The sequence below is a fragment of the Chiloscyllium plagiosum genome, unplaced genomic scaffold (genome assembly GCF_037043375.1).
Source record: "Chiloscyllium plagiosum isolate Xiang-an unplaced genomic scaffold, Cpla_swu_hap1 HiC_scaffold_2, whole genome shotgun sequence".
In the NCBI taxonomy this organism is placed as follows: domain Eukaryota; kingdom Metazoa; phylum Chordata; class Chondrichthyes; order Orectolobiformes; family Hemiscylliidae; genus Chiloscyllium; species Chiloscyllium plagiosum.
In genome coordinates this window covers 46,425,952-46,450,114 of record NW_028270140.1, presented here as the reverse complement: position 1 = coordinate 46,450,114, position 24,163 = coordinate 46,425,952, and the positions used below count along the sequence as shown (strand labels likewise).

The following is a 24,163-nucleotide window of genomic DNA, read 5'->3' as shown; positions in this document are numbered from 1 at the left end:
ACTGAATGTGATATGTCATTTTTCATGAAAGAGACGTTTTGTAAGTATGACTTTATGAAATGAACCAATACAAATCCATTGATGTTTTTAAATTTTTTACCATTGCTATGTTACTACAAGTCATTGACATCAACAGTACTCAATTCATTTTAATAGCATCCACAGAAGACATTTTACAAATGTACGGCTCTCGTCAGCACCCATTGTGGGAATTTGAGAACGAGATCATTAAATTGTGATGGATTTTTCATTCACTGTGGATTAGAAAATCCTATAGGGTCTGTTGACCTCTGTGCCCTGATTCCCAAAATTAGCTGCTGCAAAATGAAATCTTGTCAGAAATCAGAAATCCTGATTCATAAAGTGTAACTTTTTACTTTAAAAAGAGACTGAATCTGATTCCACGTGTGTGGAATATTCTACAAACATAACGATCCAGTCAACATCATTGTATTTAGCAACAGTAAGTATCAAGTATTTCTCTCACGGTACAGCTGCTTGTACAACATTGAGAAATGTCTTGTCTTTTTGTCTTGGATATTGGAATACCAGCTGGCATTGTGTTGTCTCTCTCAATCTCAGAGACAAACTGGTTCGTAACATCATCTAACTGCTCATGCTGTTGCGAAACTGAGTCAAACAGCGCCATTTCAGCATTCACCAACATTCTTTGAGACTTCTTCATCTCCTTCTCCAGGAATGGGACATCATCTAGAAGTTTATTAAAGAATCTGAAACAGAGAGAGAACTCCATCTGTGTACACTGAGGATTATTGGGATTGATTGTTGTTACTTTCCTCCCTCTGTCACTGCACTCTTTATACCCGATAATGAGATTTTGTGACTTTTTTACAGCACTTGTGACTGTTCAGACATAAGACTTCACATCTCCAAAAAACAATTTGAATGTTGAACTCAATGCAGAAAGCAATGACACAGTCTTCCGCAAACAGCAACAAAATGTGAAAAATCTGTCAACTATTTACAATACTGGGTCTCTGCGGTGAAACTTGTCATACATTGACAAATGTCAAATGTGGCCAAAATGTAATTCATTAAACATATACTCTGCCCCCAGTAGTGACCCCATCGCCTGACATTAAGCCAATTCTATCACTTGCTGTACCCAGAGTTACTTGCCACTATTTGGATATTCCATAATGCACCATCATCCCTGGCACCAATGTTATCCTTAAAAAGCCATTTACATCTGAACAGGAACCATCAGCCTGGAGCTGCCCTGCATAGTCACTAATATTTGCCCCAGAAATGGAAGAGGTGGGAAATTAGTTTTGAGGACAGGAAACTGGGGGTCCTGGTGGGTGGGGTGATGCAGAGGAAGGCAGTACTCTTCTCCCAGTTTGTCATAAAGGGCATGACACCAGATCCTGCCAATTGGTCTGACGTTGCCCCCTTCCCACCATGTCAATGTTGACTCAATTGTCTCCAGTTATGCCTGGCAGTATAGGAAGAATGACTTTCTCTGACCATCCAGGCTAAGAGACAAATCGTCTCTCTGTGCTTCTATTTTTCTATCTCTGCCTCTGCACACACCATCCATCAAGGTGTTTGTGCTATGATCTTCACCATTGCTTGCAATATCTTCTCTCACTCACTCTCACCCACCTCGACACCTTTAATCCTGCATTACCTCTGTACTGACCCCTCACTTGCTCATGGCAACTCACCACCTTTGCCCCAGATACACAAGTACCAACAGCTATGCCACCCACTTTTACCTCAGTCAATTTCCCCACTTCCTCTCAATCCAGGGGAAAAGAGCTCACAATCGGGCAGAATGAGCCAAGGCAGGCTGTGGGCTGCCCAACATATGGCCCCTCACCCCTTAAAGAAATGATTCATGATCCTTATTGTTTCAAATGCCTGGTTGGCCATACTTAATCCTCTAGATGTGTATTGGACACTGCCCTTGACTTACTGTGTCACAACCCCTGACTGAAGGCTGTCTCCCTTGACTGAGTCCTACGAACAAACATTACGCATTACCTGGCTTTGAGTTTGCACCACACAGCAAGGTAAGACAGAAGTCTTGGATGCTTGGGAACTCTTGCTCAGGAGACAAAATGCAAAAAGGTAAGGAAAGGCAAGATAGGGAGTATAAGCATCCAGCATGATCCACACCGTGAGCAGGATGCCTGTCCCTGAGCTTTTAGTCCCTTTCAAACAGAATGTTGAACTTGGGGAGTAACAGCCAACACACACTCTCTCTGTAATCCTAGAGTATGAGACCAGATTCCTCCTGACTGCAGTTACATTTTTCAGATCAGTTAAATAGACAATGAACCTTCACAACTTAGCAGAGCTGGATTTAATCTCAGCATTCTATACAGTGGGCAGGACCACTATCATGGCATTAAATACGAGACAATGCTTCACTTCTCTATGCTGCATAGAAGTACAGAAGGTACAGCACAGAAATGGTCAGTAAGTAAAGCTGCCCGTTGGTGAGGCTAATGTTTCAGCCGCCTTCCTCGACTGCAAGAGGACAGTTGCAAAGTCCCAATAACATCATAGTGGGTCTGTCAACACAGCAGGGGATAAGGTGACAGAGACTGACTCCTTCACAGCTACATTGAGGGAAAGGTGTTCAGTGCCCATTCCTTTATTGTGGACCTCAGTGACTTCACAAGGCAACCATGGGAAATGGACTAAATTGTGTTCAATGTGAAAGAAAAATTCTGCCGTCATGTGAGACACACACAGGCTCATTATCAACTAGAGTCACTGGATAACTGTCAGGTTCAGAAATCTACTGATTTATTTGCCTTCCTTTCCAATTGAATGTTGCTGAGGCCAATTAATGTTCCACTTACTCACTGAGTTTAACTAACAGGTATGACTGAAAATGTTAAAAATTCATTTTTTGGCATTGTAGGCTCAGACAATGTTCAGAGTTCAATGATTATTACTGCATCTGGGCTAATAGCATGGAATGTAATACTCACCGAGCCCATGTGAAAAATGAGAACCCGCGCAGACTTTGAGGAACTCTCTCATTATTTCACGACCACAGAGATTTGTGAAGACATGATCATATGAATAGGGGCCTGGCTCAACAGAGGGTAGCAGCAGTTCGACTGCAATGATGACCACCAGACACTTCATCGCAGCTCACAAGTGATCAGCTTTAGCTTCTTCTACTCTGTCCAGGAACCTAGAACAAAATACTCTGATCAATTTCGAATAATTCTACTGCACAAATCGGATCTGCATTCAATGGCAGATCTCAATTTCTTTTCCTATTTAAAACTCAAATTAAACTGGTCTCTGTATTGTTTCAGCAGAATAATTTCCATACCTTCTCAGTCTCTCACTTCATTCCAGCTTGCATCCTCTCCCTTTTTCGAGTGACCTTGCTCCCTTACAGGAACTTATCATTATCAGAAATTAACTTCTGTCCTTTTTTCTGGAAACTTCTGAAACCATACTTACACGTCATTTTGCACAATGTCTGAATCAAGCGTAACCATAACCCTTTAATGATTAATGTTTAGTTAAGCCCATTGTTAAATATTCTAGATATATATCGGTTGTGACTTGTTAATTCTTCAGTCAGAGACATTTTATCAGTGAACAACCCGCTATCCCTCCCGCAAATCCTGGGAAGCATTCAGAAAAGGAAATCTGAGAAGAAACCTTCTGCTCATCAAAAACCCACATCACAGATCTTATGAACAAAAATGATTGAACTGTGTGAGATATTGGTTTGTAGCCTCGCTATATTCCTTCGGACCAGCTCGCTATATTCAGTAAAACTGGGTTCCCCTTCATTCATTCATAATTGTTTACTAACCCTTACCAGTGCATTGACCTATTTGTGCTGAGTGATGCCACTATGATTGTTAGTTTGTAGTGAGTAGATGATGTCATTGAGCTTTGCACAGTGCAGGAAATAATTCATTCTTTCTTTACACTAATCAGATTATTTTGATTGATCCTCCTGGCTTGTTGCCAATGAAGAGTTGATTCAAAGAACAAAGAACAAAGAAAATTTACAACCCAGGAACAGGCCCTTCGGCACTTCAAGCCTGAGCCGATCCAAATGTACTGTCTAAACCTGTCGGTCAATTCCTAAGCATTAGTATCCCTCTGCTCCCCACCTACTCATGCATCTCTCCAGAAGCATCTTAAATGAATCTACCATACCTGCCTCTACCACCTCTGCTGGCAACACGTTCCAAATGCCCACCACCCTCTGTGTGAAGTACTTGCCAAGTGTATCCCCCTTAAACATTCCACCCCTCACCTTGGTGCATGACGTCTCGTTATTGAATCCCTCATCCTCGGAAAAAGCTTGTCTCTATCCACCCTGTCTGTACCCTTCATGATTTTGTAAACCTCAATCAGGTCCCCCATCAATCTCCTTTTTTCTAGTGAAAATAAACCTAAACTACTCAATCTCTCTTCATAGCTAGCACCTTCCGTACCAGGCCACATCCTCGTAAACCTTCACTGCACTATCTCCAAAGCGTCCACATCCTTTTGGTAATGTGGCGACCAGAACTGTACACACGTACTCTAAATGTGGCCGAACTAATGTCTTGTACAATTTTAACATGACTTGCCATCTCTTATACTCAATACCCGTCCAATGAATGTAAACATACTATATTCCTTCTTGACCACTCTATCCATCTGTGCAGCAACCTTTAGGGTACAATAGACCTGCACTCCCAGATCCTCTGCCCATCAACATTTCCCAAGGCTCTTCCATTCATTGTATAATTCGCTCTAGAAGGAGACTTGCCTAAATGCATCACTTCACATTTGTCTGGATTGAAAGCCATCTGCCACTTTCCTGCCCAACTGTCTAGGCTATCTATGTCCTCCTGCATTCTCTGACAGTCCCCTTGGTTTCTGCTACTCCACCAATCTTTGTGTAATCTGCAAACTTGCTGATTATACCAACAATGCCCTCTTCTAGATCATTTATATATATTACAAACAACAGTGGCCCCAATATTGATCCCTGTGGAACACCACTGGTCACCTTTCTCCATTTCGAGAAATTCCCTTCAATGACTACTCTCTGTCTCCTGTTGCTCAACCAGTTCTTTAGCCACCTAGCTAGAACACACTGCACACAATGTGACATCACTTTCTCCATTCGTCTGCAATGGGGAACCTTATCAAACGCCTTACTAAAGTCCATGTATATGATATCAACAGTCCTTCCTTCAGCTAACAACTTGGTCACTTCCTCGAAGAACTCTTTTAATTTGGTAAAGCACGATCTCCCCCACACAAAACCATGTTGCATATCACTGATAAGCTCATTCTTTTCTAAATATAAATAGATCTTATCTCTCAGTACCCTCTCCAACAACTTCCCCACCACTGACGTCAGGCTCATTGGTCTGTAGTTACCTGGAATATCCCGACAACCCTTGTTGTACAGAGGGTCAACATGAGCAACCTTCCAGTCCTCCAGCTCATCACCTGTATTTCAGGATGCCACAAAGATATCTGTCAGGACCCCAGCTATTTCATCTTTTGCCTTCCTAAGTAACTAGGGATAGATCCCATTCGGGTCTGGGGATTTGTCCACCTTAATAACCTCTAGCATACCCAACACATCTTCCCTACTTATGCCAACGTGATTCAGACGAATCAAACTTTAATCTCTAATCTCAAGATTCATCATGTTCATCTCCTCAGTGAATACTGATGCAAAGTACTCATTCAGAATCTCTCCCATTCTCTCAGGTTTGGCACACAGCAATTCCTTCATTATCGTTTGGTGGACCAATCCTTTCTCTAGTTACCCGCTTGCTCCTGAAATAAGAATAAAATGCTTTGGGATTTTCCTTAATTCTGCTTGCTAAAGCTGTTTCACGACCCACTATTATTGTGGCGCATGAAACTGACAGCATCATAACCACATGATAAACAAAATCAGCGCCCATCTGTGAGAGACTCACATTGGTAATTGAATAAGGAAGAAACAGTTTTAAACTGAGAGTAGGTGAAATTATATGGAGTTTAAGGATAGTATTATGATTGGCTCTGATTGTACTGTATAGTGAAGCTTACCCAATGGAATCAATGGCGAATTCCTGTGCCAATTTTGCAATGTCTCTTGATGCTGTGATCTGTATATTTCTGGTCAAAATTTCCTGTTCACTGACAACCTCACCAAGATGCATCCAGATCTTGAGTTGGGCATATCAGTCACACATGCCAGTTTGGGAGACAAGGCAATACATAAATCACCAAAATAAGGTAAAAAGAAACGTATCTAAGTTCCCAAGAATTTTTGAGTCATAGTTTCTGTTTCACCAGTCCATGTGATCAATCAATGAAAATGACTACATCAGCAAGATGGATATGGGAAGGCTCAAAGAACATTGGAGAACTTTGGGATTCAGCGGTTTTAGTTGGATCACAAACAAGAACCTATTGACAATGGCTCCAGCCAGTATGATCAATTAGCTGATGAATTTAACGAGTTTGTCTCTGAGATTGAGGGTAATGACACAAAGCCAATTTCACTTCTAAGTGGTTTAATTCTCAAGATTCGAAGAGGGTCTCCACTTGCTGAAAAATGTTGTTCCAGCAGCTGTGCTGCAGCAGAGATGTTTGCAAAATATCACTAATAAAATTATGTAGATTACATCTTTGAGCCGATATATTGTTCTTCACAAATGGAATGAGAGACTCTGTTTTCAAAGCAAAAATTTAGTTTTTATGATTTCAGACTCATGATAAGAACCTTCACCTTGAAGCAGCTAATTTTCAGAATCAGGACTGAGAGGTCAGCAGATCGCCTGGGATTTTCCAACTCACGATGACTGAGAATCTCTGCAGTTTGATCTTCTGGTTCTCAAATTGCTACAGTGAGCATTGATTCTGAGAACAACTTCTTAAAATGTCGACATTAGTAAATAATTTTTGTAGTGTCTGTGTTGAGGGCATGTAGAAAGCAATGGTGAAAGTAATTTAAAAATATCCTTTTACACAGATGATGGTTTATGTGAGGAATGAACTTCCAGAGGAAGTGGTGAATGTGGGTACAGTTACAGAGTTTAAAAGAAATTTGGATAAGTACATGAAAAAGAAAAATTTGGAGGGACAAAGGACCAAGCACAGGCAAGTGGGATTAGTTTATTGTCGGGATTATGGTCGACATGGGCTGGTGAAACAGAAGGGTCTGTTTCTGTGCTGTATGTTTCTCTGACTCAAAAAAGTCTTGGGATCTTAGATACATTTCTTTTTTCCTTATTTTAATGATTTATGTATTGCCTTGTCTGCAAACTGGCATGTGTGACTGATCTGCCCAACTCAAGATCTGGATGCATCTGCTGAGGTTGTCAGTGAACAGGAAATTTCCACCAGAAATATACAGATCATAACATCAAGGAACATTGCAAAATTGGCACAGGAATTCACTATTCATTCCATTGGGTATGTATACTTCACTATCCAGTACAATCATAGACGATTTAACACCTTTCACTAATACTATCCTCAAACTCCATATAATTTCACCTAATCTCAATTTAAAACTGTTTCTTCCTTATTCAGTTACGAATGTCAGTCTCTGTCCGATGGGGATGGTATTAAAGGAACAGAGTTTAAGGAGTGTGGTAAGATTTTCCACTGTGTTTGCCCTGTGCTGTCCCTGAATTGTTTAATGGGGACAGTGTTGAAGGAACCTTACTTTAAGTTCAAAAGAGATTTATTTTGCATGTTCAGAGTGAACACATGAATAAATTACCTCTCGATTTAGACTCAGGAAAGCTTGCTGCTGGTTCGGATTGAGAAAAACACACTTTCCTTTTAAAACTGCAGACCATGAAAACAAACAGTTGGGAATGAAAAGGAAGTTTCACATCTCTCCCATTCAGATCCAGAACAGAATTGCATTTGAGATCTCGAGCAGTTCGGCTGAAACAAGCTGAATCAGACCCGAGATGAATGAATTGGAAGCAAAAGGGGAGAGTTTGACAGCTGTAAATCTTTTCTTTTTCAATAAAGGAACTACATCGGCAGATTTTCCATATACGGAAATGAGAATATTGAATGGTATGAAATAGTTAATGGAACAAGAAAGATTTAACTCAGCATAACTTCAGGATGGTCTTCTGCTGAACCAGAGGGATACCAATATCCTGGGGGGGAAATTTGCTAATCCGCTTCAGGTGGGTTTAAACTAATTCAGTTGGCGGGGTGGGAACCTAAATTGTAGTTCCAGTGTCCAGGACATTAAGAGTAGTGAGGTCAGAAATAAGGTTTCATGGTCACAAGAGTGCACCAGCAAGCAAGAATTTGGTTTGAAGTGTGGTTACTTCAATGCCAGGAGCATCTGGAATAAGATGGGTGAATTTCCTGTACCTGGGATTTCAATGTTGTGGCTATTTCAGAGACGTGGGTAGAGCAGGGACAGGAATGGTTGCTGCAGGTTCCAGGATTTAGATGTTTCAGTAAGAACAGAGAAAACGGTAAAAGACTAGTGGAGGTGAGGGTGCGGGGGGTGTTAGTCATGGACAGACTTGGTTACTAAGGTAGTATGTGCTATGGTTAGAAACAGGAAGGGAGAAGTCACCCTGTTGGGAGTTTTCTATAGGGCTCCAAATAGTTCCAGAGATGTAGTGGAAAGGATAGCAAAGTTGATTCTTGGTAGGAGCGAGCGTGACAAGGTAGTTGTTATGGGGGACTTTAACTTTCCAAATATTGACTGGAAATACTATAGTTCAAATACTTTAGATAGATCAGTTTTTGTCCAATGTGTGATGGAGGGTTTCCTGACAGTGTATGTAGACAGCCCATGGGGTGAGGCCACATTAGATTTGGTACTAGGTAATGAACCCGGCCAGGTGTTAGATATGGATGTAGGTGAGCACTTTGGTGATAGTGAGCACAGTTTGGTTAAGTTTACTTTAGCAATGGAAATGGAAAGATATATACCGAAGGGCAAGAGTTATAGCTGGAGGAAAGGCAATTATAATGTGATTAGGCAAGATTTAGGATGCATACAATGGGGAACGAAACAGCAGGGGATGGGCACAATTGAAATATGGAGCTTATTCAAGGGCCAGATACTGCGTGTCCTGGATAAGTACGTACCCGTCAGGCAGGTAGGAAGTTGTCAAGCGCGGAACCATGCTTTACTAAGAAAGTTGAATCTCTTGTCAAGAGAAAGAAGAAGGCTTATGTTAGGATGAGATGTGAAGGCTCCGATAAGGTACAAGGTAGCCAGGAAAAAACTAAAAAGAGAGCTAAGAAGAGCCAATAGGGAACATGAAATGCCATTGGCGAATAGGATTAAGGAAATCCCTAAGGCTTTCTATAAGTATATCAGGAATAAAAGAATGACTCGAGTAAGATTAGGGTCAATCAAGGACAGTAGTGGGAAGTTGTGCATAGAATCAGAGTCATAGGGTCATAGAGGTGTACAGCACGGAAGCAGACCCTTCGGTCCAACCCGTCCATACCGACCAGATATCCCAACCCAATCTAGTCCCACCTGCCAGCACCCGGCCCATATCCCTCCAAACCCTTCCTATTCATATACCCATCCAAATGCCTCTTAATTGTTGCAATTGTACCAGTCTCCACCACATCCTCTGGCAGCTCATTCCATACACGTACCATCCTCTGTGTGAAAAAGTTACCCCGTAGGTCTCTTTTATATCTTTCCCCTCTCACCCTAAACCTATGCCCTCTAGTTCTGGACTCCCCGACCCCAGGGAAAAGACTTTGTCTATTCACCCTATCCATGCTCCACATAATTTTGTAAACCTCTATAAGGTCATCCCCCAGCCTCTGACGCTCCAGGGAAAACAGCCCCAGCCTGTTCAGCCACTCCCTATAGCTCAAATCCTCCAACTCTGGCAACATCCTTGTAAATCTTTTCTGAACTCTTTCAAGTTTCACAACATCTTTCCGATAGGAAGGAGACCAGAATTGCACACAATATTCCAACAGTGGCCTAACCAATGTCCTGTATAGCCGCAACATGACCTCCCAACTCCTGTACTCAATATTCTGACCAATAAAAGAAAGCATATCAAACACCTTCTTCAGTATCTTATCTACTTGTGACTCCACTTTCAATGAACTATGAACCTGCACTCCAAGGTCTCTGTTCAGCAATACTCCATTGGATCTTACCATTAAGTGTATAAGTCCTTCACCTGATGAAGGAGCGTCACTCCGAAAGCTAGTGTGCTTCCAATTAAACCTGTTGGACTATAACCTGGTGTTGTGTGATTTTTAACTTAGTCCTGCTAAGATTTGCTTTCCCAAAATGCAGCACCTTGCATTTATCTAAATTAAACTCCATGTGCCACTTCTCAGCCCTTTGGCCCATCTGGTCAAGATCCTGTTGTAATCTGAGGTCATCCTCTTCGCTGTCCACTACACCTCCAATTTTGGTGTCATCTGCAAACTTACTAACTGTACCTCTTATGCTCGCATCCAAATCATTTATGTAAATACCAAAAAGTAGAGGACCCAGCACCTATCCTTGTGGCACTCCACTGGTCACAGGCCTCCAGTCTGAAAAAACAACCCTCCACTACCACCCTCTGTCTTCAATCTTTGAGCCAGTTCTATATCCGAATGGCTAGTATAGGAGAGAGGGGAAGTGGTAAATGAATATGTTTTGTCAGTATTTACACTAGAAAAAGCAATGTTGTCAAGGAGAATACTGAGATACAGGGTACCAGACTACATGGGATTGAGGTTCACAAGGAGAAGGTGTTAGCAATTCTGGAAAGTGTGAAATAGGTAAATCCCCTGGGCCAGATGGGATTTATCCTGGGATTCTCTGGGAAGCCAGGAAGGAGATTGCTAGAACCTTTGGCTTTGATCTTTATGTCTGCAGAATAGTGCCAGAAGACTGGAGGATAGCAAGTATTGTTCCCTTGTTCACAAAGTGGAGTAGAGACAATCCTGGTAATTATAGACCAGTGAGCCTAACTTCATTTGCAGGTAAAGTGTTGGAAAATATTATAAGAGATAAGATTTATTATCCTCTAGAAAAGCATAAGTTGATTGGGGATAGTCAACACAATTTTGTGAAAGGTGTGCCTCACAAATTTATTGAGTTCTTTGAAAAGGTAACCATACAGTTGAATGAGGGTAAAGCGGGCAATGTGATGTATACGGATTTCAGTAAGGTGTTTGATAAGGTTTCCCATGGTAGGCTATTGCACAAAATGTGGAGGCATAGGATTGAGGGTGATTTAGTGGTTTAGATCAGACATTGGCTAGCTGAAAGGAGACAGAGGGTAATGGTTGATGGGAAATGTTCATCCTGGAGCTCAGTTACTAGTTGTGTACCAGGAGGATCTGATTTGAATCCACTGCTGTTTGGCATTTTTATAAATGACTTGGATGAGTGTGTGGAAGGATGGTTCAGTAAATTTGTGGATGGCACGAAGGTCGGTAGAGTTGTGTATAGTGACGAAGGATGTTGCAGGTTACAAAGGGACATAGATAAGCTGCAGAGCTGGAATGAGAGGTGGCAATGGAGGTTAATGTGGAAAAGTGTGAGGTGATTCACTTTGGAAGGAGTAACAGGAATGCAGAGTACTGGGATCATGGTAAGATTCTTGGTAGTGTAGATGAGCAGAGAGATCTCGGTATCCATGTACATAGACCGCTGAAAGTTGCCACTCAGATTGACGGAGTTTTTAAGAAGGCATACAGTGTGTTAGATTTTATTAGTGGAGGGATTAAGTTTCAGAACCATGAGGTCATGCTGCATCTGTACAAAACTCTGATGCGGCCACCTTTGGAGTACTGTGTACAGTTCTGGTCACTGCATTATAGGACAGATCTGGAAGTGTACAGAAGAGATTTACTAGGATGTTGCCTGGTATGGAAGGAAGGTCTTACAAGGAAAAGCTGAGGGACTTGAGGCTGCTTTTGTTAGAGAGAAGAAGGTTGAAGTGTGACCTAATTGAGACATATAAGATAATCACTGGGTTAGATAAGGTGGACAGTGAGAGCCTTTATTCTTCAGATGGTGACGGCTAGCATGAGGGGACACAGCTTTAAATTGAGGGGTGATAGATTTAGGACAGATGTCAGAGATAATTTCTTTACTCAGAGAATAGTAGGGGAATGGAATGCATTGCCTGCAATCGTAGTAAACTTGCCAACTTTAAGGGCATTTAAATGGTTATTGGATAGACATATGGATGAAAATGGAATAGTGCAGGTTCGATGGGCTCAGATTGGTTCCACAGGTCAGCACAACATTGAGGACCGAAAGGCCTGCACTGCACTGTAATGTTCTATGTTCTATAAATTAGGAGCCTTAACCTTTGTATAACTCAAAGCAGTCGGATATCGAGTGAAGTTTAATATGAAGTGAAACATCAGAAGATCTGAACTAATAAACCTGCAGCCCAAGCAATTATCCCTCACCCAAGAATTGGAAGAAGCAGAAGAGGGTATAGTAATAACATTACTGATCTAGTAATCCAAAGGCGGAAGCTATGGATTGAGAACACAGGCTCGAATCCCACCATGGCAGCTGCTGGAATTTAAATGAAATTACTAACGTCTCACATTGAAAGTAGCCTCTGCAATGGTAACTGTGAATGTATCCTTTATGGTTATGCAAACCCATCTGGTTGTCAAATATTCATTAGGGAAGGCAATCTGCTATCCTTACACAGCCTGGCCCCCAGGTGACTTGAAACCCACAGAAATGTGCTTGACTCTTAACTGCTCCAGCTACCAATTTAGTTTGAAGGCAATTATACATGGACAACAAATGCTGGCCTTATCAGTGATCTCTACATCCCATAAAATAATAAATAAAGCTATGGAATGTGAAACAGACCAAGCAAGCCAAAGAAAAAGGTACTTTGAAGACCAAAGATTACATTTTGAGTTTCAGGAAAGAGGGTAGAATTGGGAAAGGCAGTAAAATGAAAGAATTCCAAGAAAGAGAGAGCATTCAGTGTGTTAGATTTTATGAGGGATTGAGTTTCAGAACCATGAGGTCATGCTGCATTTGTACAAAACTCTGGTGCAGCCGCATTTGGAGTATTGCGTACAGTTCTGGTCACCGCATTATAGGATGGATGTGGAAGGGTGCAGAGGAGATTTGCTAGGATGTTGCCTGATATGGAAGGAAGGAAAAGCTGCAGGAATAATAATTATGAGTGCAAAAATTGAGTGAAATGAGAATACTTAAATTGACTGGAGTGTCAGACTCACTGGGGGAATGTGCTGGAAATTACACCCCCTATTCATGGAGACATTGCAAAAGTTAAAGATTGTAAAATAAGTACACAAAGCTTACCCAACTTACCTGGTTCTCAGACGAGATTGATAGAAAGCACAGACTATGTTTCTGTAAATTACTCCTTCATACAATCAGACTCCAACTGCAAAGAAACAGTATTAATGCATATGATCCAATAAATGAAAACTCTGATCCCCTTATAAACTCCCTCATATATATATATATATATATATATACACACACATATCCTCTCACACCCACACACACACTTTCCCATTCATTCACACAAGGAAACACACACTCTCTCATGCGCACTCATACTCATACTCACAGGCACACACTCACATGCACATACTCACATGCATATACACTCTCTCTCTCTCTCTCTTTCATGCACACATACACACATATACGTCTATGGGGTGAATTTGTCTTTGCAGAATTATATTTGCAGATGCATTCTATTTTGCTCAAAAATGTACAATCTGCAGGCAGTCAATCCATGTAATATTTTGTAAATTCCACTTTGGAAAGAGAACCAGTCTGACCCAAGATTGGGATACACACAGACCTCACACACCTTTAATGCATTGTCTGAGCTGAGATGTCACCTTTTGTTATAAAACCTTAAGTTATATCAAGAAGGTGATTTAAAATAAATTCTGGGATTTACATATTAATGAACTGAAACCGTCAACCCATTCTAACAGATGAAAGACATAACAACAATCCAGATGTGTTTGATGTATCATTTCAGTTGCATGACACGGTAATCTTTTGCTGTAAATTCTGTCTATTGGTCTTCACAACCACCTGATGAAGGAGCAGCGCTCCAAATGCTCGTGCTTCCAAATGAACCTGTTGGACTATAACCTGGTGTTGTGTGATTTTTAACTTTGTACAGCCCAGTCTAACACCAGCTCCTCCACATCAATGTTAAAAGATATTCAACAAGTACATACTAATTGGGATACTAACAGCTAACCCGAGAATGTAACTTTAAAAAAAAGGGTTTTGTGATTTACACATGAAAGAAGTGAAACTATCACTGTATTCTAACAGATGAACAGCTTAACAGACAATCAATTCTTCAATGTATAATTTCAGTTACATCACACTGCAAATTTTTGCTATAAATTCTGTGTTACGATCGAGCCCTCCACAATCACCTGATGAAGGAGCGTCGCTCCAAAAGCTAGTGTGCTTCCAATTAAACCTGTTGGACTATAACCTGGTGTTGTGTGATTTTTAACTTTATACTAATTGGGGCAACTGTTGGTGCTCTGTAATCTATTCAGGCCCGAGAGATGGTCGATTAGGGCTGATTAATATTATAACCTTTCCATTGTTTCGGGTAGGTCAATGAGACATGATGGTGTGAAGGTATTGTTCAGAATAGGTTCACAATCTTTGATACTTATTCAGAAGTAAATAGGCGTAAACATTGCTTGTAGCAAGAGCTGCTAAGAATTGAAGGTGTGAAAAAGCAGTAATGGTTGAAAGGGTTATCTTGATTTGGTCTATATTGTAATAGTAAATAGTAAAATAGCACAAAATGTGGTTTTATGAATGAATGAATGAAACCGTGTTATAGGAAACAAAGGGTAAACAGTTATAAACGAATGAACGGGAAACCGGTATTACTGAATATAGGGAGCCTATAAACCAGTATCTCACACAATTCAATAATTTTTTTTTGATAAGATCTGGGACGTGGGTTTTTGATGAGCAGAAGGTTTCTTCTCAGCTTTCGTTTTCTGAATGCTTCCCATGATTTGCAGGAGGGATAGTGGGTTGTTCACTTACAAAATGTCTCTGACTTAAGAATTAAAAAGTCACAACTGACAGATGTCGAGAAGGTGTAACAATGGGCTTAACTAAACAATAATCATTAAAGGATTATAGTTATGCTTGATTCAGACATTATGCAAAATGACGTGCAAGTAAGGTTTCAGAAGTTTCCAGAAAAAACGACAGAAGTTAATGTCTGATAATGATAAGTTAGTGTAAGGGAGCAAAGTCACTATAAAAAGGGAGAAGATACAAGTTGGAACAACGTGAGAGACTGAGAAGGATTGGAAATCATTCTGCTGAAACAATACAGAGGCTGGTTTAATTTGATTTTACAACAGAAAAAGAAATTGAGATCTGTCATTGAATGCAGATCCGATTTGTGCAGTAGAATTATTCGAAATTGATCAGAGTATTTTGTTCTAGGTTCCTGGACGGAATAGAAGAGGCTGAAGCTGATCACTTGTGAGCTGCGATGAAGTGTCTGGTGGTCATCATTGCAGTCGGACTGCTGCTACCCTCTGTTGAGCCTGGCCCCTATCCGTATGATCATGTGTTCACAAATCTCTGTGGTCGTGATTTATTGAGAGAGTTCTTCAAAGTCTGCACGGGTACTCATTTTTCACGTAGATTTGAGCTCGGTGAGTATTACATTCCATGCTATTAGCCCAGATGCAGTAGTAATCATTGAACTCTGAACATTGTCTGAGCCTACAATGCCAAAAAATGAATTTTTAACATTTTCAGTCAAACCTATTATTTAAACTCAGTGAGTAAGTGGAACATTAATTGGCCTCAGCAACCTTCAGTTGGAAAAGGAAGGCAAATAAATCAGTAGATTTCTGTTCCTGACTGTTATTCAGTGACTCTAGTTGATAATGAGCCTGTCTCACATGAGGGCAGAATTTTCCTTTCACATTGAACACAATTTAGTCCATTTCCCATGGTTGTGTTGTGAAGACACTGAGGTCCACAATAAAGGAATGGGCACTGAACACCTTTCCCTCAATGGAGCTGTCACTCAGCCTCCTGTGAAGGACTCAGTCTCTGTCAACTTATCCCCTGCTATGTTGACAGGCCCACTGTGATGATATTGGGATTTTGCAACTATCCTCTTGCAGTCAAGGAAGGCGGCATGCTCAACTTAAACATTAGCCTCACCAACGGGCAGATTTATTTACTGACCGTTTCTGTGCTGTACCTTCTGTACTTCTCTGCAGCATAGAGAAGTGAAGCATTGTCTCGTATTTAATGCCATGATAGTGGTCCTGCCCACTGTATAGAATGCTGAGATTAAATCCAGCTCTGCTAAGTTGTGAAGGTTCACTGTCTATTTAACTGATCTGAAAAGTGTAACTGCAGTCAGGAGGAATCTGGTCTCATACTCTAGGATTACAGAGAGAGTGTGTGTTGGCTGTTACTCTCTAAGTTATTATAAATCAAATATTCTGTTCAAAAGGTACTAAAAGCTCCACTCTACAGCATTTCCTTCAAAGACGTTTTCACTCCCATGGTGTGCGGGGTGAATATTACACAATCAATAAGTTTTAACTTAAAGTACATTAGGTGAGTTGCCATGAGCAAGTGAGGGGTCAGTACAGAGGTAATGCAGGATTAAAGGTGTCGAGGTGGGTGCGAGTGAGTGAGAGAAGATATTGCAAGCAATGGTGAAGATCATAGAACAAACACCTTAATGGATGGTGTGTGCAGAGGCAGAGATAGAAAAATAGAAGCACAGAGAGAAGATTTGTCTCTTAGCCTGGATGATCAGAGAAAGTCATTCTTCCTATACTGCCAGGCATAACTGGAGACAATTGAGTCAACATTGACATGGTGGGAAGAGGGCAACCTCAGACCAATTGGCAGGTTCTGTTGTCATGCCCTTTACTGTCAAACTGGGAGAAGAGTACGACATTCCTCTGCATCACCCCACCCACCAGGACCCCCAGTTTCCTGTCCTCAAAGCTAATTTCCCACCTCTTCCATTTCTGGGGCAAATGTGAGTGACTGTGCAGGGCAGCTCCAGGCTGATGGTTCCTGTTCAGATGTAAATGGCTTTTTAAGCATAACATTGGTGCCAGGGATGATGGTGCATTATGGAATATCCAAATAGTGGCAAGTAACTCTGGGTACAGCAAGTGATAGAATTGGCTTAATGTCAGGCGATGGGGGTCACTACTGGGGGCAGAGTATATGATTAATGAAGTACATTTTGGCCATATTTGACATTTATCCAAAGTAGGACAAGTTTCAGCTCAAAGAGTCAGTATTGTAAATAGTTGACAGATTTTTTTTACATTTTGTTGCTGTTTGCAGAAGATTGTGCCATAGTTTTTTGCATTGCATTGAACATTCAAATTGTTTTTTGGAGATGTGAAGTCTTATATCTGAACAGTCACAAGTGTCACACAATATCCCATTATCGGGTATAAATAGTGCAGTAGCGACAGAGGGAGGAAAGAAACCACGATCAATCCCAATATTCCTCAGTGTACACAGATTGAGTTCTCTTCCTGTTTCAGCTTCTTTAATGGATTTCAAAGATGATGTCCCATTCCTGGAGAAGGAGATAAAGAAGTCTCAAAGGATGTTGGTGAATGCTGAAATGGACTATTCTGTCTCAAATTCTCTACAGCATGAGCAGTTAGGTGATGGTACCAACCAGTTTGTCTCTGAGATGGAGAGAGACAACACACTGCCAGCTGGTCTTCCAATATTCAAGACAAAAAGACAACTCATTTCTCAATGTTGTACAAGCAGCTGTACTGTGAGAGAAATACTTGATATTTACTGTTGATAAATACAATGATGTTGACTGGATCGTTATGTTTGTAGAATATTCTACACACATGGAATCAGATTCAGTCTCTTTTTAAAGTAAAAAGTTACACTTTATGAATCTGGATTTCTGATTTCTGACAAGATTTCATTTTGCAGCAGCTAATTTTGGGAATCAGGGCACAGAGGTCAACAGACCCTGTAGGATTTTCTAATCCACAGTGAATGAAAAATCCATCACAATTTAATGATCTCGTCCTCAAATTCCCACAATGGGTGCTGACGAGAGCCGTACATTTGTAAAATGTCTTCTGTGGATGCTATTAAAATGAATTGAGTACTGTTGATATCAATGACTTGTAGTAACATAGCAATGGTAAAAAATTTAAAAATGTCAATGGATTTGTATTGGTTCATTTCATAAAGTCATACTTACAAAATGTCTCTTTCATGAAAAATGCCATATCACATTCAGTTTTTCTTTCAACAGTGTGTATTTTCACCATTTAGTGAACCATCTCAGGAGAAATTAATTCAAAATTCAGATCATTTTCTTTTGACTTAGCTGCCATCTTGCCTTCAACATGGCATCTGGTCTGATTTTCCCAGTTCAAGTTCTGGATGCCATTTTGATGAAGCTGTTCGTGAACAGGAAATATTCACCAGAAATATGCAGGTCACGATGTTAATGGGTACGGCAGCATTAGAGCAGGAGATGGCCATTCAGCCCATTGCTCCTTATTCAGCTTGCAGTGTAAACATGGCTAATCATCCAGTTCAATAGCTTTATCCACATTATGACTTCAAAATCCCAACAATTTATCTTTATTTCTTTCTTCAATAGCTGCACAAAGTTCAAGCATGGTTTTGTACAATTGAGCATGACTTTGCTGCTCTTGTACTCAACTCCTCTTGTAACAAAATTAAATACCATGAGCTTTCCTAATATCACTAGCCTTCCACACCTTCACGTTAGCCTTCAGTGATTTATTGACAAGTAGATTAAGGTCCCTTTGTACATCTACATTTTCTAATCTCTGACTATTTTTGAAATACTCTACACATCTTTACCTTTTGCCAAATTGGATAAACTCAATTTGTGCTTGCTATATTTCATCTTCAATGTTCCCACTCCTAAGCCTGTGCAAATCCATTGAAGCTGCTTTGAATTTTCCTCACACCCAACATCTCACCAAGTTGTTTGTCTTCCTCAAACTTGGAAAAATTACATTTGGTGTCCATCGTGGAATCATTGATACATGTTGTCAACAACTGGGGCACATTGCTGACCCTTATGGTATCCCATTAATCACAGCTTGCCAATGTGACTCATTTATTCCAACACTTTATTTTCAGCCTGTTAGTCATTAATCTATGCCAGCATTTTATTTCTGTCCCATGTGCTTGGTTACTAACCTCCTGCAGGAGACTTTTCCAAAGATCTGATGGATATCCCAATCATACAGCATCCACTGATGTCCCTTTATCAGAAACAAATACTTTTCTTTCTTCCTGGAACTCCCTATTGAGCACATCAATACTGAACTGCCACATGTTCCCACATATTTCCTTGAATTGTAACTTCATCTTCTGACATCATCCCCTGAGGCTCAACCTTCATCTCAGTCATAGACTAGATTAGACTGGTGCTGGAAAAGCACAGCAGGTCAGGCAGCAATGGGGGAGTAGGAAGATGATGAAGGGCTTTGGCTCGAAAAGACGATTTTCCTGCTCCTCGGATGCTGCCTGACCTGCTATGCTTTTCCAGCACCACTCTAATGTAGACTCTGATTTCCAGCATCTGCAGTCCTCACTTTTGCCTCAGTCATAGACGATCTTACTGGACTGTCCCTCCAATAAGGTCAGGGTGGTTGTGACCATAGATGACCCTGTCCCAGAATATCCCATGTCCTCCATTGCGCTTCCCTCTCCCCCCTGTTAAATGTTGAGTTTCCACACCTTCACAATTAGATTAGATTATTTAGATTATTTACAGTGTGGAAACAGGCCCTTCAGCCCAAGAAGTCCACACCGACCCGACGAAGCGAAACCCACCCAGACCCATACCCCTACATTTACCCCTTCAGCAAACACTACGGGCAATTTAGCATGGCCAATTCACCTAACCTGCACATTTTTGGACTGTGGGAGAAAACCGGAGCACCCAGAGAAAACCCACGCAGACATGGGGAGAATGTGCAAACTCCCCACAGTCAGTCGCCTGAGGTGGGAATTGAACCCGGGTCTCCGGCGCTGTGAGGCAGCAGTGCGCCCACTATTTGTTATGCCTTTTACATTTGAGCATCCTGCTCCCTATTCCGTGACTTCCCAGTGTAGCTGTGGCCCTGATAATCCCCTTGGCATTCAATGATCTAACCTCTGGGAGTAACCATGGTCACACTATCGCCCTTTCCCTCTACTCCTTCCCAAAGTGCTGGATGGAGAAGTCTGACTGATGCATGTCAGGGTCCCTTGCTTGATTTCTGTGCAGGTCCATGATCAATCCTCTGCAAATCCCCGGACTTGTTACTCTACAACTGCAGGCCTATTTACTGGAAGTATACAGACCATGAGACTGCCCTAAGCACTCAATGATTGACCATGTTTTAGAAACATAGAAAAATAAAAGCTGAGAGCCTGCTCTACTATTCAACATGATCATGGCTGATCCTTTATCTCAATGCCAGCCTCAAGTCCCTTCGCTGTGCTGCCACTGCAGAACTCTGTCGCCATTCTTCGGGGTCATCTTGTCTCGACCGCCACTGACATGAAACTGTGCTGGGTCGGTCTTAGCAACACAAGCCCCACTGAAGCTGCTAGGTCCTGCTGTGGGCAATGGGCCCAAACTTGCCTCCCTCCACCACCGTTGAAAACACAACTTTGCCTCCTTCTGCTGCCAGGAACAAGCCTTGTCTCCACCGTGCTGGATGCCTTGATGCCACGTGAGCTGGGTGTTGATATATCGCTGCCCCAGTGCTTCAGGTGGAATCCTGAAAAGTGGAGGCTAGCGAGCAAAACCAAAACCACTTGAAAGCTGGCAGTGCATCAAGTGACTCAGAATATTGAGAATGACCACAGATTCTTCAGTTTCTCCCAAGTACTGAAGAGCTTGATACTCATATCAGTCTAAAATCCCAATGCTGTACTCTATCCAAGACATTGACACAACTGCGAAAGTATATCATGGAAAACTCAGCACAATGTTTCAGTTCAGGACTAACCAATGATCTATAAAGTTTTCACAGTCCTTTCATACATTCCCACCGTCCGGGTCCCACCCCACAATTTGAATTACTAACATCTTCTTTGCCCATTAGATTTTTGCTCCATTTATTATCAGCAAACTCTGTAATAATGCCCTGTGAATTCAAGGGGCTAGATTAGAGTGATGCTGGAAAAGCACAGCAAGTCAGGCAGCATCCGAGGAGCAGGAAAATCGATGTTTTGGGCAAAAGCCCTTCATCAGGAAAAGCGCTGTGTCCGAACAATTCCAGAGACTGGGGGAATCTTTTGAAATGTTTGAGGAGTGCTGGTTATGGAGGTGGGTATATAAATGTTTGTTGTACTTACAGTTTTTGATGTTTGAGATGGTGTTGAAGTACTGTTTGTTGAGAGTATGAATTCTCCTGAGAATATAGTACAGAAGGGGGTCCTTTGCAGTTCTGAGAGAGTGTAGCCCTCAGCTGTGGCAGGGCTGACTGGAGAGAGGTTAGGTGCCAGCGCATGACTGCGAGTGTGCAGCAAAGGATCTTGAAGGAGAACCGTTGCTGGTGGTTTTGAATCTGTAGTCTCTACTGTTTGTCCTGTTTGGTTCCGAACTCTGCTGGTTTAAAGGTGGTCCGGAGTCCGTGTGGGATGATTTAGTTACGGAGGTAGGCACTGAGAATTCAAATGTGGCTGTGGTAGCAAGACTGTTTCAGGACATGGTTGAAGAGCTTCAGGGCAGAGGAGATGACCTGGGGGTTGTAGTGAGAGCGAGACTCACTGAGATTCTTGTAGAGAGGAGGAAAACTTCTTCAAGGCAAAGGTAAAAATCACACAACACCAGGTTATAGTCCAACAGGTTTAATTGGAAGCACACTAGCTTTCGGAGTGACCAATTAAACCTGTTGGACTGTAAACTGGTGTTGTGTGATTTTTAACTTTGTACACCCCAGTCCAACACCGGCATCCCCAAATCATGACTTCTTCAAGGCAGGCATCCTTTTACCCTGTGAATTCAAGCTCAGTTTTCATGTAAGCCAAAAAGAGCAGAGTGGAGTAAGGCAGATTTTAATGGTATGTGACAAGAAATTTCAAAAGTTGACGATTCACAAGCAAAAGGATGTCTGACAAGTGGGAGGCTTTCAAAAGTATGATGACAAGAGATCAGAGTCATTATGTTCCTGTTAGGGTGAAGGGTGATACTGTCAAGATTAAGATACAATTGATGAATAAAGATACTGAAGTTCTACTCAAGAAGAAAAAGAGAATCTTACTTTAGAGACAGACAACTTGGTTTAAATGAATATCTTAATTCATTTCAAGAATGTAGGGGCATTTTAAAAAAAAAAATCAGGAAAACAAAGAAGGACTGTAAGATAGGATTGTCAGATAAGTTTATGGAGAATCCAGAGAGATTCTACAAGTACATTAAGAGGAAGAGGATGTTGAGAGAGGGTAGGGCCCCTTAATGATCAAGGAGGTCGTTTTTGGCTTGAACCTCAGGCAATGGGAGAGATCCAAAATGCATATTTTGCATCAGTTTTTACTGTGGAGAAAGAAATGGATACACATGAATGCAGGGAAATAGATTCTGATGTTTTAAAAACAGATCATCTTTCATAAGAGGAGGTTCTGGAGGTCGTGGAGCATATAAAGATGGATACGTCTCTGCAATCTGATATAATGTATTCAAAATTTTGTGAGAAGTAAGGGAGGAAATTGCATAAATATCTGCACCATCTATAACTATGGGTGAGTTGCCTGATGACTGGAGGCTGGCTAATGTTGTACCTTTGTTAAGAAAGGTTGTAAGGAGAAACTGGGTAATGACAGACCTGTATGTCTGACTTCAGTTATGGGTAAATCGTAGGAGGTGATTTTTAAAGGTCAGATTTATGGACATTTTGAGAGGCAAAAATTGATTAAGTCTAGTCAGCATGGTCTTGTGTGAGGAAAATTATGTCTCAAACTAATTTGAGTTTTTTGAGTAAGTTAATGAAATGATTGATGAAGGCAGAGCAGTAGCTGTGGTATACTTCAACTTTAGTAAAGCATTCAACAAGGTTCCATATCACAAATCAATTAGTAAAATAAGGTCACATGGGATTCAGGGTGAACTTGCCAATTGATTGTAAAATTGGCTTAAAAGCCATAGACAGAGAGTGGTGGTAGAAGGTTGGTTTTCACACTGGAGGGCTGTCACCACCAGTGTTCCACAGGGATTGGTTCTGGGTTCTCTTTTGTTTAACATTTATGTTAATAATTTGAATGAGAATATAGAAGGCATGGTCAGTATGTTTGCAGATGACCCCAAAATTAGTGGTCGAGTAGACAGTGAAGAAGCTTTTCTAAGTTAACAAAGGGATCTTGATCAATTGGTCAATGGGCTGACAAATGGCAGATGGAGTTCAATCTGGATAAAAGCAAGGCATTGCATTTTGGTCAAACAAATAGGGGTAAGTCTTGTACAAGAAAGAAAGAGCCTTGGTTAGTGCTATAGACAGAGGGACCTCGGGGTTCAAGTACATAATTCTCTGACGATTGCATTGCATTTGGACAGGGTGGTTAAGAAGGTATTTGGCATGCTTCCTTTTATTGCTCAGTCCTTTGAGTATGGGAGTTGGGAAGTCATGCAGAATGAGCCAGCCACATCGAAAATCCTGGTTCTGTCAGTTCTGCAGCCACTGGGAGAGGATAACCTCCCTCTCCAGCAGACGTCAGGTCCAATTTCTGTATCTACATCACAAGACACTCAGAGCCTGCAACAGCACTGTATTTCAAACACCCCTAAAAGATGACGTCAGGGCCAGTAAACACTGGCCTTCTGTGCAACCCAATGCATCTGCCTAAGATGGGTACTTCTGGTCCTTCATGTCGGCCTGCTGCTGCTCCTGGGCTTGCCATCATCCCTGATCCTCTTGTATCCACTTTCACTTTTTTAGGAAGGCAATCACAGTGTCCAGCTTCCCACCAGCAGCTGGGCTCAAAACCCCTGCTGGAAATGACCTCCTTTAGGAACATAAAGGGCAGAAAAGTTCTTTGTTATCAGAAGAGTCAGTGATGGCACACACTGAGAATGAGGCTGCACACGCTCCTCCACAAAGTGAAACATGCAGCAGATCCTCCAAACTTTGAGACAGCTGCCCTTTGCACCCTCCTGGA

At 41.5% G+C, this 24,163-nt stretch overlaps 1 long non-coding RNA gene across 4 annotated transcripts; it reads left to right on the top strand.

Annotated features, from left to right (window-relative positions):
- The first annotated feature begins 7,410 nt into the window (after window positions 1-7,410).
- On the top strand, window positions 7,411-18,189 carry LOC148151886 (uncharacterized). Of its 4 annotated transcripts, XR_015759045.1 has the most exons (4): window positions 7,411-7,425; window positions 7,546-7,607; window positions 15,446-15,660; window positions 17,542-18,189. It is a non-coding gene; the product is annotated as an uncharacterized LOC148151886 (long non-coding RNA). The 4 variants fall into 4 exon arrangements; XR_015759046.1 differs by lacking the exon at window positions 7,546-7,607; XR_015759041.1 differs by lacking the exons at window positions 7,411-7,425; window positions 7,546-7,607 and adding an exon at window positions 15,320-15,334.
- The last annotated feature ends 5,974 nt before the right edge of the window (window positions 18,190-24,163 follow it).